The sequence below is a fragment of the Drosophila takahashii genome, chromosome 2R (genome assembly GCF_030179915.1).
Source record: "Drosophila takahashii strain IR98-3 E-12201 chromosome 2R, DtakHiC1v2, whole genome shotgun sequence".
Classification (NCBI taxonomy): Eukaryota; Metazoa; Arthropoda; class Insecta; order Diptera; family Drosophilidae; genus Drosophila; species Drosophila takahashii.
This window is the reverse complement of record NC_091679.1, coordinates 31469701-31488793: the sequence shown is the minus strand read 5'-3', so window position 1 is coordinate 31488793 and position 19093 is coordinate 31469701. Positions and strand designations below refer to the sequence as shown.

The 19093-nt window shown below is 36.0% G+C and overlaps 1 protein-coding gene and 1 long non-coding RNA gene across 4 annotated transcripts in view; both read right to left on the bottom strand.

The window, feature by feature from the left end:
• LRP1 (LDL receptor protein 1) overlaps positions 1-19093 on the bottom strand; it is a 65065-nt gene that overhangs the window by 35551 nt on the left and 10421 nt on the right. The gene's annotated exons all lie outside the window — the stretch shown is intronic.
• On the bottom strand, positions 10-1968 carry LOC138912629 (uncharacterized). Of its 2 annotated transcripts, XR_011418191.1 has the most exons (4): positions 1852-1968; positions 1524-1765; positions 1247-1453; positions 10-174 (listed from the first exon to the last, which is right to left on the bottom strand). It is a non-coding gene; the product is annotated as an uncharacterized lncRNA (long non-coding RNA). The 2 variants fall into 2 exon arrangements; XR_011418190.1 differs by lacking the exon at positions 1852-1968 and having other exon boundaries at positions 1524-1809.

Genomic DNA, 19093 nt, shown 5'->3' with positions numbered 1-19093 from the left:
TGTATGCTTCGTTATTGATAAGGTTGATTCCCAAGAGACCCCGACTTCCCCGCTTTCTTGTTTCCTTTTTTTCCCTGTGATTCAACATGATGTTGCTGGTGTGTTTCTGTTGTTGCTGTGCGTTGCTCACGTTGCCGCCGCTGCAGTTGAACCGAACAGGTTCAGAACGGCCACCTAAACAAAGAATAAGACGAGAATAAAGGAAAAATCACGACTGATAAATGAAATACTATATATATACGTTTATATATATGGCATGTCTGTATATAGAGATACACTCAAGCACACGCATGTAATGTTTAAATTTAGATATATCTGCAAGTTCCCCGAACGTCGCGAGCACTTGGCCCGCTTATCATTTCGTCTGTGTCGTAAGTCTGCCTGCCAACTCCACTTGGCCCTGGACATGTGTTGGCCAAAAGAGCAAAGGAGCAGGGCAAGAAATAAAGGAGGAATCGCAAAGAAGGAGCCAGAAATGCAGCGCACTGCAGCTCCTTCTGGCAACTTTTCGTTCTGTGTCATTCTAGATGCAGAAATTTGATGCCAGCTGCAACTTGTTAGGCTCCTATGTACTACCTCACCTCGTCCCGCCCTTTTTTTCGCCGCTTTCCTGATTTTATTTGCGCCTTTGACTGGCTTTAACTTACTGGTTTTGGGTTTCAGGAGCCCAGGAGCTCCTGCACTCTGCTGCAGTTTTGTAATTGCAGCAAAGTTTTCCCACATTAAGCTCGAGAAACAATGAAGAAGAAATGAAGTCCGATGAAGGGGAATCTGGGATTTCGCAAATCATGATTTGCTTTCGTCTCAATGCTTTTTTGTTTGCCTTGGTTTTGTTCATTAAGGTAAAGGGTAATGCCGAGCTGAACTTTTTCCTTCGATCGGTGTGAACTTTTGAAGGGGAAAGCCAAGACCAAAGACCTTTAAGATGAGCCAACAAAAGAGCTGACCTATGCCACAATTGGTTAAACAATTGACTTTTGTCCAAGGGATTTTTGTGTAAATTAGTTTTTTGATGAAGAGCTCGATATAGTCCTTAGGTTGTTTGAAAATCTTTCGAAAATGGTGTATGACAATTACTATTAGTTACAAAATAGTAAGAACTGTTGAATAATTTACTTGTAAAGTAGCCTGTTTCTTTAAAGAAAACCTATTAAAAAAAGAATACGTGAAGAAGGCAACTAAAGGAGATTTAATCCATGAGCAAAACCTGCCATATCATCTTAAGCCTTCACACCTGAGACCTCACCTGAACAGCTTCTCTTCCATTATTTATTAACTCGCCATGAGGTCTCAAACATTCCCCTGCTATTGTCCAGACACGAGTTTCAACTTAGTTTAGCCCGAACCCACACACAGGCTGCGATAAGGCAAACTAATCGCATTGGAAATCAATCTAGAATCGAAATCGATAACTCGACCATGGTGGCAAACACATTTGAATGTGATTCTCGAGCTGTAAATGTGCAATAATTTATTTAAATTCCCAAATGTGTGCTCTCGTAGACATTGTCATTAATATTTACTGGATTTGATTTTCTTAGCTGTATCTTTTGGGTCAAGCCATTAAGAACGAAGTCCAGCAGTGCTTCGCGTGGGCCGTGTCCAACGATCTCTGGGAGGCTGAGGCTTGGAGAGTCGTTAACCGGCAGCCCAAGCCAGCCAGTCAGCCAATCAACCAAGCAAACTAGTTTAGACAGTCGGACTTCTTGGGCCTCAGTGGGGAAAGAAGGCAAGCAGTTGGGCTTGGAGGCCAGAGAAGGAGAAACTGTAACACGAAAAGTGGCTGAGTGACAAGTTTTCAAAGGCCGAGGCATACATATTGGATTGCATATTAAATATTTTTTGACATACCCTGGACGAAACTTTTAATTGGACTCTGTTTTGTTCAGCTATCTTCTCCGTACAGATAGAGATATTCCTACGAAAGCGAATCTTGTCGCAAACAATGAAATGCATTCTACGTATTTTTGTTTGCCCGACTGAACTGAAATTAACCTTGACGGTTTGAATTGAGCCGATTGCGAAAATGTAAATATTTACTTCAACCACAGCGGAAGGTTTGATTCCACTGATTTTCCGTTTCTATTTATGGCTTTGTTTCTGGGACAGCAACCTTTTGGCCCCGGGCTGAACTTTGATTACTGGCAGATTTGAGTGCTGAAAAGGCACGTTCCTCGTGCTTGGGAACTCTTTATGTTGTTTTCCCTGATATAGCTAATCAAATTTCTATGAACCATATTTCCTCCGTTCCTCTCTTTGTGTGGCTGTCGCTGAAGCGAAACCCAATTATGTGTTTTTTTGGCAAGTCGTAAATCTATCTGAATTTCATACATATGGATAAATACGGCATAAGCGGAAATTTGGTCTCTGGGGTAAATGAATAAATGATATCTTTCTACCCGATGTGTGCGATAAATATTTATGTGGCAATTTGGAGCACATTCCTCCGACAGCTCAACAACTTTACTGCCCCAGCTCGAAAACTCTGCTCCACTCCGCCAAAGCATTGAGACATATGTGACACATGTCAATAACATCTTACCCCCACAGCAAAACTCCACGCAGAGAAAATAAATGTTATCAAATTCTGCTCAATATTACTCACTATTTTTCTGAGAGTTCAGAAAAAATTATTTTTTTATCTTTTCTAATCTTTTGGAAATACTCATTACCATTCGCTTTCGAATTGAAAGTTTAATAAAAAAGTTATTTAAAAAAAATTGTTTGTTTAATTTACTAAGTCAAATTTTCTGTTAAGGCTTCTCATTAATAATATATGTTAACTGTTAATGTATTTTTTGAATTATTACTTGCTTTGTCAATATTGATTAAAATGTTCTAGAGATTACAGTTTCCTTATAAGTATATAGTAAATGTTAATATTTATACAATTTAAAATATTTTTAATGCTGAATTAGAGTCAAGAAACAAAAACACGTATAAAAAGATCTAATACTAAATTTAACTTCTTTTACGTTTGTCATTAAAGTAATTGTTCTTACGACTTTAAAAAACTCTAAAATAGATAAATGTTGAGATATTTTTCCTCTGTGCACTCTCTCTATGTTGACTATCTCTGCCACGTGAAGTCGTCTTATCACGCTTGTGTGAAACTTATGCCCAACGATTTCAATTTCCATAGAATCTCTTCCCAAACACTCGCCCCACTCCTGTAGCCATTGATTGGCAGCTGGTATAACTTTAAACAACCAGAGATTGTTGTTGTTGTTACCTTTTCAAAATATGGGCATCAAGTAAGGAACCACAAGGCTTTCAACATAAGCTATAAAGCTTCTAAGCTGCTCAGCTTCAAAGGCTTAAAGCACTTCGCTGAAAAACACGGGGGGAAGAAAACAGAAGGGGTGAAATTAAGAGAGAAAAACTGTAGCAATGAGTTAAAAAAAATGTATGGGCACTTGAAACTATAGAAAGAGGCTTTCAGTAACCTTAAGTTGGCCCAGTTTGATGGACTCACCACTTGAGAATCTATTGAAATGCAAGTTGCAAGCCCACATCCTTCGAACCGCAAAATAAGAGCCTCTCTTAGTTTCCGTTCGGTTTTTCAGTTAATTTTTTTCAACTTTAAAAGCGGAATTTCATGGGGGAATTTTTATGTATTTTCCAATGATTAGGAGGCAGCATTTGACGGGCGTCCATGGAAACAGTGTCCACGGGGCTATTAAACTGTCAAACTTCGGCATCATCACTCACCCGACAATTACGACTAACCCTCCGAGACTTCCGTTCTCCGCACTTTAGTCTCCGCTTCACTTTTGTCTGTTTACTTTAAGCTTCGAATTACGCTTAAATTGTTTTTACGCCTCTTTTGCCTCGGCCATTGAGCAAAAATCTATAAAAAGCATTTGACGCAATCTATACCTATGGAATTGCAAAGATAATATAGCACTAGAACAAGACATTACACTCAAAATAAATTTAACCCTAAATTTTAGAAAATCGCCATTAAAATTTCTTTTTTCTAAATACAAGAAAGTTATTTCTAAATCTAAGGAAATTTTTCTTAAGTCAAGAAAGTTTTCCTTAAATCCAGGAAGTTTTTCTAAAATGTAGAAAATGGTTACCATGAACTAAGATCACCCTAAAATCTAGGAAAAATACCCTTAAAATTAGAAATTATTTTCTGAAAAATAGAAAGGCAAACAAAAGAATGAAATATTTTGGCAACGCCTTTTCTAAAAATGAGTGCCCTAACCCTAAAATTAAGCTAACCCTAAATAATAGAAACATTTCCTAAAAAGTAGAAAGTTTTTCTAAAAAATAGAAATAGTTGTTTTCACATGCTCTGGCATACCAAAATGTTTAATGCCAGAACTTGTCAGCTGTCGGGCGGCTGTACTCGTAGCGCAGACGGTTAAAGCACTTGGTTAACAATCGAATCGACCCTGGTTCGAGTCCCAGAGCAAACTATTTTTACCTTTTTTTTTAAGTTTTTTTTTTAGTTTTTTTAATTTATTTTATTGTTTTTTTTAATTGGTTTTTTTTAATCTTTTTTATTATTCCTTTTTTTTTATTGATGGCAAGCGGTAAACCGAAAATAATTTGGTTTATATTTAGCTATTTACTATATACTACACATAATATAAATTGCGATAGCATAAATATATGCATATGTATATACGTATGTAAATAAGTAAAACGCGAATGGTCAAAATTATGCAATTAGTATTCAAATGTGTTGTCCGCTTCACCCTTTACATACAATGCTCGGTTTGCCACAGCAAGTTTAAGTGCTACAATGGCCCAGTATGTAGGCCGTTCGCTCCTCGCGCGGGAGACCCGGGTTCGAATCTCACCGAAGGACAAGTAAAAATGTAAATTTTTTTCATGAAGATAAAATATTAACTAATCATAATTTCTACATTCCCAATCTTCCGCAGTCCCGTAGTCCACACTTACACAACCACATTTGGCTTTGGTTAGATAAGAAATCCAAGCACAAATACATAATAATAAATACATAACCTTTAACATTCACAATATACAAGACAGACAACGCCTGCATATGTATATAGGAAGGAGTACATAATATATACGTATATACAAAAAAAATCATGATTGAACATGTTTTTTTGTTTTGTTTTTCATTTCTATTTTTTAGGAAAATTTCCTACTTTTTAGAAATTTTTGCCCTTAAATTTAGTAAAACTACCCTAAAATTTAGAAATATGACGTCAAAAAAAATCAAAAATATAGAAAATTGTGACCCTAAAATTTAGGGCGAGCTTGTCTTGAAGACAAAAGTAGGGCGATTTCATTGACTTTAGGGTTAATTTTATTTTGAGTGTACTTGGAGAGATATAGGGTGTACTCTTGTGGACTGTTAAAACAAAAAACTGTCTTAAGAAATGTTATTATCATTTTTGTAATTATTGCATTAATTCATTTTTACAATAGAATTATAAATAATTATTAATTTGTGTTGGTTCTTTGTACTGTCATCCGTAAATACTTCTAAATCCTTTAACCGTCAATCATAAATATTTTTTTTTTCCAAAAATAAAAAGTATCTTTTACACAACTTTAGTACCGCTACCGAACCGTTTACATCTATTATTCAGCCGCTCCTTAGTTTGCTTTTAAGAGCGCAAAAGAAAAGAAGGCCAGCATACTGTTCAACAATTTGGCACATCATTCTCTTTCAGACCAATTTTTAATGCCCTCACCCACTAAACCTGCTGCCTTGGGCCATCTTCGGCATACTCGAAGCATTGTCTGCTGGCCATCAATAATTTATGCATTCAACCATCAATCACTTTGAGCTGCTTGGCGTTAACCGAGAATTGAGAGAGACGTTGTCATAGAGGAAGGGGGGGGTTTTTGGGACTCCAAGTCCGAGCTAAGTAAAATCAGTCAAGTGTGGATGCCAAGGCGCAAATGGTTTCGGCCAGGATTGGTTTGATTTTCCTCCCACAAACACCGAAGGCCCCTGCGAAGCGCCAGACAAGAAATGCGAGGGGGTCGAGCACATATATTTAAATGTATTTTGCATCACTTTACTTATTTTGTGTACAATTCTTGTAATTTTTTTTCTTGGTATTTGCCTTCGCTTTCTGCTGGCTGGGCAAAATTTCCCAGCCTTTGTTATGACCCAAAGACCGGAAGAGCAAAAGAGGAAAAACTTTTTCCGCTGGTCCTCTGTAAATTTGCAAAATTGCTTCCTTATTTCATTTTTGGCAAATAAACTGAAAGAATAACATTCCACTGCCCCAAAGTTCCTCTACCCCCAGCGCATATGTCTCGATGCCCGCTCGCTTTTCCAATTTGCCAAAGACATTTCAAACAGCTGACGGTGCCGAAGCATTTGATTTATGCAAAGTTGTTGCCTAAATTGATTTGCAATTGCCAATTTCCTCAAAGAAAACTCATAATCAGCCTAGGCACGCGGGCGAAAGAAAAATCCCTCGCGGGAAAGTGCTAACCAAACCCGACGACAGGGATTGCGTAAATGTTTCACATCGAGGCGTCAATGTGACTCAAGATGTTAACAGATCTTTGCCGGCTGCCATTGGCAACGCCACCGCCACCCACTCCAATTTAAATTTTCAATATGCGAGACGGCAAACAAGACGATGACAATGAGCTGCGAAGCAAAGTTCACGCCCCCGAGCGACGAACAAGTCGACAAACAATAAAAGCCATGTAAGAGGGCTGAGTTCTCAAGTTCTGGGCCTTGAACTACCGCTTAATGGTTTTATAGCACTTCAATAGGGGCCAGGATGAAATAATATAGTCCCCTTATAAGACTCACCTAAGCTGTACGTTTAATTTTCTTTAAAGATCTTTAGGATATTTTACAGAGCTTTTAAGTATTAAGAAATTATACTTTTTAAAGTCTTAATCCCAATATCATTTTTCTTTGAGACCTCTTAAGTTAGAAATAAATTTAAAAATTTTTTCCCATTCTATTCCAAACAACTCTTTCACTCCCGAACATACCCTCTCAAAATAACACAAAAAACCATTTAAATTATATTGGGTTTCCTCACTGGTGTGCCAGGTTTTTTGAGACTTTTGGCATCAGCATGGGGTGCTTCATTTACATATGTACTTAACACGTGTCGGTTTCTCCTCGTCGGATTTTTTATGAGGAGCCGAAATCTTTTGGGAAAACAGGGGGCAATTACTTAATGAAGAAACAAAAGCAGAAAAAAGTTCTTGGGCCAAAATGCAAATACTGGCAGCAATACTTGTACAGCTTTATGCTGCTTAATATATTTATGCAGACAGTCGACAAATGAGACTAAGAGGGGGAGAAAGTGAAAGAATGAGCTTTTGTACTTAATCAAATTACAGCACTAATTAATTTCAATTGTTGCGGTAATGGAATTCTTGTGAGTCGGATGAACACAAGAAGCATCTTAAGAGGCGTTAGGGAAGATACTTTGGCTTTGGCATTAGGAGGGATGAATATATCTTAGAACAATAAAATGTTTCGCTAATGTTTCAGACATGCATTAGAAATTTATATACCGTTGTATTAACAACTTGTTAAACTGTAGGAAATAATATTTAACAGCAGAATTTAGCTACTTTTCCCCTAACATTTTCAAAACTTAAATTTTTTTGTATTTTATTAATGTATTATTTTATAATTGAAACAAACTTACATTTGATATTAGAGAAACACGAAAATGCACTTAATTTTGCCCACTTGATTCTGCCAAACAGCCCACAGTGGTTGCCGCTGCCAAGAGGCAGCACACCGTTGCAAGTTCATTACAAACAATTGATTTGGCAGAACGGCGTAAAACTTGGCACAGGTAAGAAAGACAGGGCCAACTCAGCGCCACCAGTGTCTGGGAAATGGGGAAAGCCGCGCGAGAAGGGGGAAAGTGGCGTCGAGTAGAAGCAGGAAACAGAAACCCACTCGGAGCGACAAAGTCTGCCCATGACCAACGCAATGTGGCTGCAACTCTAGACAAAAAGCCAAGTCAGCATTTGCGCCGCAGACGCGGTGGGTGGGTGTGGGTGTGGAGGTCTGTGGCATTGGAAAGGAGCCAGGTGGGTGGTGAAAAAGGGGAGGGGCAGGCAGCAGGCTGGCGGATAAATGAGGGCGAGATGTGATGACTGCTGGCGAGAATTAATAATGAAAATATTCAGGCAGCTGCTGCTGCGGCTGCCGTTGATTGAAACCGAAAGGGCAGCAGCCGAGGAATGGCAAGGAACTCCAAGGAACTACACTTGAAAAAACCAACTCAAATTCCAAGGGAAATATCGTTAAACTGCAGAATGCAGGAAATTTAATGACACATTTAAAACCTAACAGATTAGAAATCAAATATACTCCGAATTTAATAAAAGGATATAAGAATGTTTGGTTTAATTTATTTAACATTTTTATACCCTTGTAGAGGGTATTATAATTTCAGTCAGATGTTTGCAACGCAGTGAAGGAGACGTTTCCGACCACATAAAGTATATATATTCTTGATCAGCACCAATAGCCGAGTCTATCTAGCCATGTCCGTCTGTCCGTCTGTCCGTTTCTATGCGAACTAGTCTCTCAGTTTTAAAGCTATCGCGATGAAACTTTCCCGAAGGTCTTCTTTCTATTGCAGGTAGTACATATGTCGGAGCGAGCCGGATCGGACCACTATATCTTAAGGCTCCCAAACAAATATAAGAAAATTCATTGTAACTTTGTAGGAAGTAGGCGTTTTGATTCTTGACTACTTAAAAACAAAATTGAAATAAATCGAAACGCTGAATCTGATGTGCATAAAGTTAGCAATGCAACTTTTGAAAAGGCAAATTTTTTTCTATCGACAATTTGCCGTTATTTATCCGTAAATTATTCGTGAAAGAAAAAAATTTGCCGCTCAATTATTTTTAAAATTATGAGATGTTCTGCTAAGTTGATATCAACTTAGCAGAACACCCCCACTAAAGTTCAAAATTTCCAAAATCTTTTTTAATGGGAATTTGCCGTTATTTATCCGTAAATGATTCGCGAAAGAAAAAATTTTGTTGCTCTTGTTTTAACATTTTTTTTTTTTAAAAACATAGTTGTTCTGCTAAGTTGATATCAACTTAGCAGAACACCCCCACTAAAGTGCGAAATTTCCAAAATCTTTTTTAATGGGAATTTGCCGTTATTTATCCGTAAATGATTCGCGAAAGAAAAAATTTTGTTGCTCTTGTTTTAACATTTTTTTTTAAAAAAACATAGTTGTTCTGCTAAGTTGATATCAACTTAGCAGAGCACCCCCACTAAAGTTCAAAATTTCCAAAATCTTTTCTAATGGGAATTTGCCGTTATTTATCCGTAAATGATTAGCGAAAGAAAAAATTTTGTTGCTCTTGTTTTAACATTTTTTTTTTAAAAAAACATAGTTGTTCTGCTAAGTTGATATCAACTTAGCAGAACACCCCCACTAAAGTGCAAAATTTCCAAAATCTTTTTTAATGGGAATTTGCCGTTATTTATCCGTAAATGATTCGCGAAAGAAAAAATTTTGTTGCTCTTGTTTTAACATTTTTTTTTTAAAAAAACATAGTTGTTCTGCTAAGTTGATATCAACTTAGCAGAACACCCCCACTAAAGTTCAAAATTTCCAAAATCTTTTCTAATGGGAATTTGCCGTTATTTATCCGTAAATGATTAGCGAAAGAAAAAATTTTGTTGCTCTGGTTTTAACATTTTTTTTTTAAAAAAACATAGTTGTTCTGCTAAGTTGATATCAACTTAGCAGAACACCCCCACTAAAGTTCAAAATTTCCAAAATCTTTTCTAATGGGAATTTGCCGTTATTTATCCGTAAATGATTAGCGAAAGAAAAAATTTAGTTGCTCTTGTTTTAACCTTTTTTTTAATAATAGTTGTTCTGCTAACATATGTATGTACAACGCGGACGGTAGCAGAGCTCTGCTGACGTCGACGTCAAATGTGTAAAATTACCGCGAATTCTGCGTCCTGGAGGTTTATTAATTTCTGCAGTGAGTCTGAGTCATTATTATTTACAGAATTACACATAATCAAAAGTTAATAATGTTAAAGCATGAAAAATGGATGTTGCTTCTCACAGAAGCAGAATTCGCGGAAATTTTACACATTTGACGTCGACGTCAGCAGAGCTCTGCTACCGTCCGCGTTGTACATACATATGTTAGCAGAACAACTATTATTAAAAAAAAGGTTAAAACAAGAGCAACTAAATTTTTTCTTTCGCTAATCATTTACGGATAAATAACGGCAAATTCCCATTAGAAAAGATTTTGGAAATTTTGAACTTTAGTGGGGGTGTTCTGCTAAGTTGATATCAAGTTGATATCTGCTAAGTTGATATCAACTTAGCAGAACAACTATGTTTTTTAAAAAAAAAAATGTTAAAACAAGAGCAACAAAATTTTTTCTTTCGCGAATCATTTACGGATAAATAACGGCAAATTCCCATTAAAAAAGATTTTGGAAATTTTGCACTTTAGTGGGGGTGTTCTGCTAAGTTGATATCAACTTAGCAGAACAACTATGTTTTTTTTAAAAAAAAATGTTAAAACAAGAGCAACAAAATTTTTTCTTTCGCGAATCATTTACGGATAAATAACGGCAAATTCCCATTAAAAAAGATTTTGGAAATTTTGCACTTTAGTGGGGGTGCTCTGCTAAGTTGATATCAACTTAGCAGAACAACTATGTTTTTTTAAAAAAAAATGTTAAAACAAGAGCAACAAAATTTTTTCTTTCGCGAATCATTTACGGATAAATAACGGCAAATTCCCATTAAAAAAGATTTTGGAAATTTCGCACTTTAGTGGGGGTGTTCTGCTAAGTTGATATCAACTTAGCAGAACAACTATGTTTTAAAAAAAAAAAAATGTTAAAACAAGAGCAACAAAATTTTTTCTTTCGCGAATCATTTACGGATAAATAACGGCAAATTCCCATTAAAAAAGATTTTGGAAATTTTGAACTTTAGTGGGGGTGTTCTGCTAAGTTGATATCAACTTAGCAGAACATCTCATAATTTTAAAAATAATTGAGCGGCAAATTTTTTTCTTTCACGAATAATTTACGGATAAATAACGGCAAATTGTCGATAGAAAAAAATTTGCCTTTTCAAAAGTTGCATTGCTAACTTTATGCACATCTGAATCTGGAATCCCTGGAACTGCACCGAGTGAGTATTCTTTTATCTACAAGGGTATATAAGCTTCGGCTGGCCGAAGGTAGCTTCCTTTCTTGTTCTAAGGTAATTTAGATTGTATTTCAAAATATTACTATTTATAAATTACATAATAACAAGTTAAAAAAGAAATGGATTATTCTTTAGTCAAACTTTGAAAATTAAATATCTTTATTTGAACTTCATAGAGTGTCTACGCCAAGATGGATTTTGACTATAAAAGGTTTTTCGATGTGTAAAAGAGTGGCAAGTGGGTGCGAAATCTTTTGAAAAAGGATTAACATTAAATATGCATATGTATGTTTGTGCCTTGGTGTTTGTACACGGTCCTGCGAGTGTGTGTTTGTGCGGGTGAAAAGTTGCTCGTTGGTTTGAGTAATGTGCGCACATAATGAGTAACAAAGCGCCCTAATGAAGTACTCAAAGCCTTCGAGCAGAAGCCAACTTTCAAGCTCCTGGATATAAAGTTTTCCAAGTGTCAGAGGGGCGAATGGATTTTGCCCGGACCCTGGAGAACTTCAACTTTAAAAGTTTCATAAATGCTCAACTACAAATAAGAAAATTGAGGCCAATCGCCAAATCGGATGTGGAGAACCACTAATAAAAACTTATTCGGCGAAATATCGTTGAAAAATAAACAGCCTGTGAAAAGATTACACCATTCGCACAATAGCATTAACGTAAACAAAGCAAAACAAATAATTCAAGAAACTAAGATATAAATTCCTTGCGGTCATTTTCATTCCGGATGAAGTATTTTCATTCATTTGATTTCTCCCCAGTCATCAGGTTTTGGGTGTATTAGTTTAAGATTTTTCTTGTATTTTATTATTTGTATTTTTATACCCTTGCAGAGGGTATTATGATTTCAGTCAGAAGTTTGCAACGCATTGAAGGAGACGTTTCCGACCCCATAAAGTATATATATTCTTGATCAGCATCACTAGACGAGTCGATTTAGCCATGTCCGTCTGTCCATCTGACCGTCTGACCGTCTGTCCGTCTGTCTGTTTCTACGCAAACTAGTCTCTCAGTTTTTGAGCTATCGGGATAAAACTTTCCCAAAAGTCTTCTTTCTATTGCAGGTAGTATATATGTCGGAACCGACCGGATCGGACAACTATATCTTATAGCTCCCATAGGAAGGATCGGAAAAGAAAACGTTAAAAAAATTCTAGCTTTTGTGTTTTTTGAAATATTACCTTCTACTTTTGGGGATGTTATTTTTTAAATATTTCTGAATTTCGAATTAAATATTTAAAAAATCGGACTAATATGTCATGTAGCTGCCATAGGAACGATCGAAAAATTAATGGAAAAGTAATAGGAAATAAATTTTAGCTTCCTTGGTTTTTATTGTATTATCTTCTACTCTAGGATATGACTCTTTTTAAATATTTCCGAATTTCAATTTTAATTTGATCAAAATCGGACGACTATATCATATAGCTGCCATAGGAACGATCGGAAAATTACTGAGATTAATGAAATTAATTGAAAATTTTTGCGATTTGTTAATTAATAGGAATGATCTGCAAGGGTATTTAAGCTTCGGCTGGCCGAAGCTAGCTTCCTTTCTTGTTTTCAATGTATTTAAAGACAAGGGAATCTTTTAGACTAGCTTTGATTTTCCTTTGCTTTCACAAATATTTTGACTTTTTGGCCAGGTTTAAACAGCTGCCGGCAGCTTCAAGAATGCTTTTATTAAACAAATTAAATCAGAATTTATGCAAAGATATTATTTATGAAATGTAAATAACTCATTCATACACAGAAAAAATTAGCAAAAGCTTTATGTGCTGTGAAACATTTTAAAAAGTAAAACGATTCATACTAATTTGGTTTGAAAAACGTTTTCACCTTTTTTATCTGTGTATATGCATATTTCAGTATAAGTAAAGCTTGACAGCTCTTTTAAAACGAAATTCAGATTAAATGACAAATCAAAAAATACAAAAAACAATCGGATAAATACAAAATAATATTCTGGCTATCAAAAAATAACAGACAAGTCTATTTATACACGTATACTCAATTGAATTTAATTCAGTGCACTTAAACTGATTTGATTTGCCTTCGCTAAAGCTGATGACACCGCGGCGTCTACAACCGTATACGTAATATGTGGCAAATGAAACGCAATCTTGCGGTTATTTTTTCTTGCCCTTTTTATTGAGGCAATCACGAGCATAATAAAATTAATGATAATAATAACAATAAAGAAGCCAAGAGTAGTTCGCAATCGCAATAACAATTGGTAATGATGACAACAATGTGTGGTACTTAATAAATTTAATGCGTCCCGATTTAGCTCACAATTAGGCGGAAGATTTTTGGTCAATTTAATCCATTATGACCGCCGCCGGCGGTTGGGGAACCATTTGAGCGGATAAACACGGTTGGTTTAATACGATTATGTACATTACCTGAAAATAAAGGAAATTTATACGTTAGTAATTGTGAAATAATTATGTAATGTAAGACGAAATTCAAGGAACTCATTAATGACTGCTTTAAATTTCGCTTTAAATTGTTTGACATTAAAGTGAAGTTCAAATTTGTATTACGTTTAGTAGATATTAGAAATGTTAAAACTTAAAAACATCTTATCAATAAACTTATAATTATTTTATTAAAATAATACAATAATTTAAATTTAAATTTTGGTTTACCTCTTGGCTGGGCAATTTCGATTTCAATTGCATTTCGGCCTCAGGAGTACTGAACCGCATTGGGAACGCTGGATGGAGACATATTGGCTAACCCGATCCGAACCCCGTGCCACCAATAAATCGCTGGTGAACGACAGCCGCTAGATAGTCTGCCCGTACAGTCAACACCCCCATGGAATCGCCCACCTAAGCCTGGTGAAATTTATTATAAAATTCAATCTTTTTTTTTCTAGCCAGCTTAGAAGGGGCAAGAACTTTCTCGCCCAAGTGTCGAAAGCGGCTGCGATAAGAAGAATAGCGAAGAAAACATGGCAAAAGGTATTTAAATCGTTTTTAATGGAAAAATATGCAAAGCAGCCGCGCGGCGGAGTCGTAAGCCGCTGGAGAGGCTGGAGAAGGATACCAGACAAATCTCTGCCGACTGCCCAGCCACCTCCTTCATTAAAATTCCAAGCATTTTCACTTTGCGAAAACACACGGCTGATGAGGGGCGGAAAAGGGGGCAGCAGTTAGGGGGAGTTGGAGGAACAGACAGAGAACTGCGAGGGAAATGCTGACTGACACACTTTAAAACAATATTCTGGCCTGGCATCGCTTCCTTTAGAATCCAGAAAACCCGCCCCGGGAGCCTGGTCACATCCTTGTCATCCCAAAGTGCACGCAGGACATATGACAAACTTGACGTAGCATGTCAAAAGATTTGAAGCCAATTTGTCAGACGAAGTGGGAGACAAAATGGGATGAAGTCAGAAGCATATAGCTGGATGTTAGAGAGTGCTAGCGTATTGCAGAGAAATTTTACATTCTCGAAAACAAAAAATCACAAGAAGAAAAGGAAATCTAATTCAATGCAGAAGCTAGATATTTTTTATTTTCTTTTTTAAACTTTTTTGCATATGTTTCATGTATGTATATGAATGGTAACTTGGGCTTAAACTGCAAATCATCTAAGCGTTATGATTTTAGTTCAATCAAGCTAAAAGCTTATGAAGTTAAACAAACAGTTGGCTTTAGCGCAATACAAATATTTAGATTTGTATTGTTTAGCTATGATTTTTTTTTATAACAAGAGAATATTATTTCTCCAATCAAAAGCAAATAGTAATACATTAATAAAACATAACTCATAACCAAAACTGTACTTTCAGACGTATTATATTTGTAAATTTAAGCAAATACATATTGGCTATTTTTTTTAAATATTACCAAAATGGAATATTTAAACAAAATAATGTTAAATACAACCTTAAACAACACTTAAGCGTACTTTAAACCATTTAACGATGTGGTATTTGCCGTTCAAGGATACAAAGAAAGTCCAATAAAATCATTAGAGCCTAATGTTTTTGTCGAAATATAATCAAAGCTTATTAATTTTAATACATATATTGTCAGAACTTAACAAAATTATTATGATAATTATTTATAAGAATGGAATATTTATTGCCATATTTAGTTTCCTGAATTTTAAACGTGTCCACTTAAATTTAATTGTTGCAATAATAGAATGATTATTATGCAATATTTTGGTGTTCTAATTGGATGGAAAACCCACGAGATATTTCATTTAATTTACGCATTGTAAATATAAATTCTGATATAATATTGTCTCTCTAATTGGACATCCTCGGGGGGTGGGTGCTGTGTGCGTTATGTTGTGCATACCAAATGCATATTTAAACTGATTAAATTAGTTCGAGCGTTGCCATAATGAATGTGAGCCATGCACACACGTTCAGGACCCCGAACAAGTTCTAAAGTGCCACTAAAAAGTGCTGGAGAGATAGACAGTTGGCAGCGGAGGAGTGGGTCTAAGCCAACTCTCGACAGGAGAGTCCCCTGCTTGTTTGCTCCGCGGGCGAGGACGAGGAAGGCAAAGCTTTGCACTACTATAAAATTAAGATTAAAAGCTCCAGCTGTAAATGAGTATAAAGCCAGTCTTTGGCCCCCTTAAACGAGGTTCTGTATTTGTTTAAGGTGAGCATTTGTGTGTCTGTTTGTGAAAGGCTGCTCTTCGCGAAGCACAGAAAAAGATACACACAAAAAAAAGGGGGGGACAACGACAAATAGAAACACGCAAACAGAAGCGACATCCCCTCTAACTTCTGCTTATTTCGTCCCTTTATTCTCCCTTGGATTAGCTAGCTGCGAATTCTTTTGTGGCTGCGAGGAAATTAAAAATTTTTCACTTCAAACACACAACAAAGCTTCATTTTAATTTCCTAGAAAGTACAAGAATAAAAAAAATATTATTTCAACTAAAACAAAACTAGAGCAACCCCAAGGAAATGGGGGCATAAAATATGATGAAGAAGAAGTGGGAAATGAGGCTGTCTATCAACAGTTCCTAAACTCAAAATAAAGCGGAATGAGTGAAACCGAAACCTGTCAAGGGTCAGTACTTTTGCTGATATGAAACACTTATTTTGTTTTATATTCTTTTTAATATTCCTATAAAATACATATGCTATGTATTAAATTTGAACTAGATTTTATTAAATTGTTGTTATCAGTTCGTAAAAAATTGTCAAGGGCGTTAAAAAAATCTATAATCTTTTTTAGTTATTCGGTTTCGTGGTTTCATACAAAAGTAAAAGTATATGTAGATTTTATTTATTTTTTTGATTTTATAGCTAGGATTGATTTTTTTTAATGATCAAACCCCAATATTCAGGACTCAGTATAAAAAAAATGCTGGCGCCCGCAGAACTAAAAGATATGTTTCAAAATTTGCAATCAGCCCGTTCCGCGCTTTGACGACGAAAAATAAGGCTATACCTTTTCAGTTTTTCCCTTGTAGAGAAAAATGATTAACAAAGATTGATGAAAAATAAAGGGATTGGCTCGGGTGGTTGGCCTCCTTTTTTTTGGGATTTGGTGGTGACTTTTGTGACTTTAAAAACAGGGTTGAGTTGCAAGCGAAAAAGAGCACTCCAGAAATGTGGCGATGAAAAGGTTTCATCTGTGGGAGATCGACAGACAAATAGAATATGAAAAAACATATGAAATGGGAAAATAACTGAAAAGAATGATTGAAAAATTGCATTGCATTGAAAAAAGACAACTTTTTATAGAACATATTCAATTATTTAATTTTTTCATTTTATTGCTTTGTTACATATCAGATCAAAATTCTGATGGCCCGCCAAACCATAAGGTTACATATCATTTATGAATTGTTTTTCTCCTGCGCCTCTGGAATGCCATAGTTGTCAATCATTTGTCAATTAAGCACTCTATCAATCCGCATGTCTGAGCCGCATTCCATGTTGTTTGTTTATGCAGCCAATCGCGGTGCATGTAATATATCTCTGATATATATTTCATGCCTACAATATACATTTATTAAAGTGTGTTTTTTACGTTTTATCCCGAGCATAAATTGAAATTCTGTCAGCATCGGGACGTCGATATGGTGGATAGGGACGGCGGAAATGATCCGTCTCTTTCACTCCGCTTTCATTAAATTGAAAAATTGTTCGCCAGGGCGCAAATTACACAAATCATCAACGGCATGGCACTGGGAATATTGTGGAAATGAATTGCAACTTTGCGCTGCTTTATTGTTTTATCCTTTCACGTTTTTTTTGAAGTATTTATTGCTTTATTATTTTTAACAATTAAGGCAATTCAGAAAAAGTGGAAATTCCATAACAAAAAATTTTGAGCCTCGGCAGTTTTTATGGCAACGGCAGTGGTAATTAATTAAGGGTCAAACAAAAGAATTTGATTGATGGGAGATACTGTCACTGATTTCTGATTTGAAGGTGTCTATAACAGGTATTAACACACATTTAAGTAATAAAATAAATCTCACCATTTCATGGAAATAATTTAAAATACAAAGGTAGAATAAATAAAAATTGTACTTAACTGGGTTTTTAATATAGTTTCATTTAATTATCATTATCATTACTAAACTTATTTCTATCAAAGCAGCTTTCCGCGGAAAGTAACTTTACTTTCACAGAGCATTTATGTCCCCTCGTCCCCTTTTCTAATCTAGTTCAAGTTTGGACTGCACAAAATACTTAATTTCCTAGTTATAAGTAAAGGAGACAGAAAATGAAAAACTTTTGCTAATCATTCAACCCGAAGCGATCTCTCACCCCCCAGAGCTCTCCTCATCCGCACAGTGGCTGACAAAACGTGGCTGGAAACAGTCTCCGCCAAAAGTTTGCACATTAAAATTGGCGCTAAAACTAACAAACTTTGTCAGCGAGCAAGAGAAACAAACTCCCTCTCTCTCACACACATTCCACTCTTCTCCTTTGGCAACGCATAACGCGCTTGAAAACTTACCCAAATGAACTACGGCAAAACCTAGGGAAAAGGATATGATTTGGCGTAGGAATTTAGCTGAATTATAAGGCAAAATATTTTAATTGGTTTAATTTCTGTTGCGGCTTAAACTCGTTTTGGCCTCAGCTTTCCTGAAATATTTTGTAGGCCCTAATTGTATTGGGATTAAAAGCTGATTTCTTAATTAAATAGTTAGCAGCTCCCACACATTAGCAAATTTGCATGAAAATCTAATTAAAATAGTCTTTATCTGCACGTTGAAAAATGTGGACAAGAAAATCAGCGAAATTGAACTATAAGTATATATTGGTTTAAATGTATAGGTGTATAAAAAGTATAGTGATACATTATAAACAGATTAAAATATAATATTTGAATATAATGTTTATTAATTATTTAAGAAATAGCAAATACAAAATACTAAGAATATAATAAAACTTGACAACCATTTATCCAGAAATCGTCGTTCAAAAGGGAATAGAACACATTTTTTAAGAGCCGATACTCATTATTCAAAATCTGGGGGTTGGCTTGCACCAATTAATGCGAGAAGGGCTCATATTTCATGCCCCGCTTGTCTCGGTTTGATTCCGACTCGTTCCGCTGATAAGGAATCTGCCCGCCCATCTAACATCCACTGGAGCCCTCCACCGATTCTCCCTCAATTGATGGGACAAAGCCATAAATTAGAGAACAAAGTTGCGACGCATCAACGAGCATGTGAAACATGTTTCGACGAGGAGAAGTTATCATCGATGGCTATTGCAACATGTATCTATGGATGCCATGCACTGTGATTAACCGGGGGCTAGAAAGTGGGCGGTGTGGAAGGAAGCAGTTACTCCAAATGGATCGGGCGAAACAAAAGATGGAAAATCGTGGGGAGGGGTCGAGGGAGGTGGAAACAATTTTGCAAAGCGTCGAGCGCTATGCTTATAATAACAGACGCAGCAGCGGCAGCAGCAACAGCAGTCG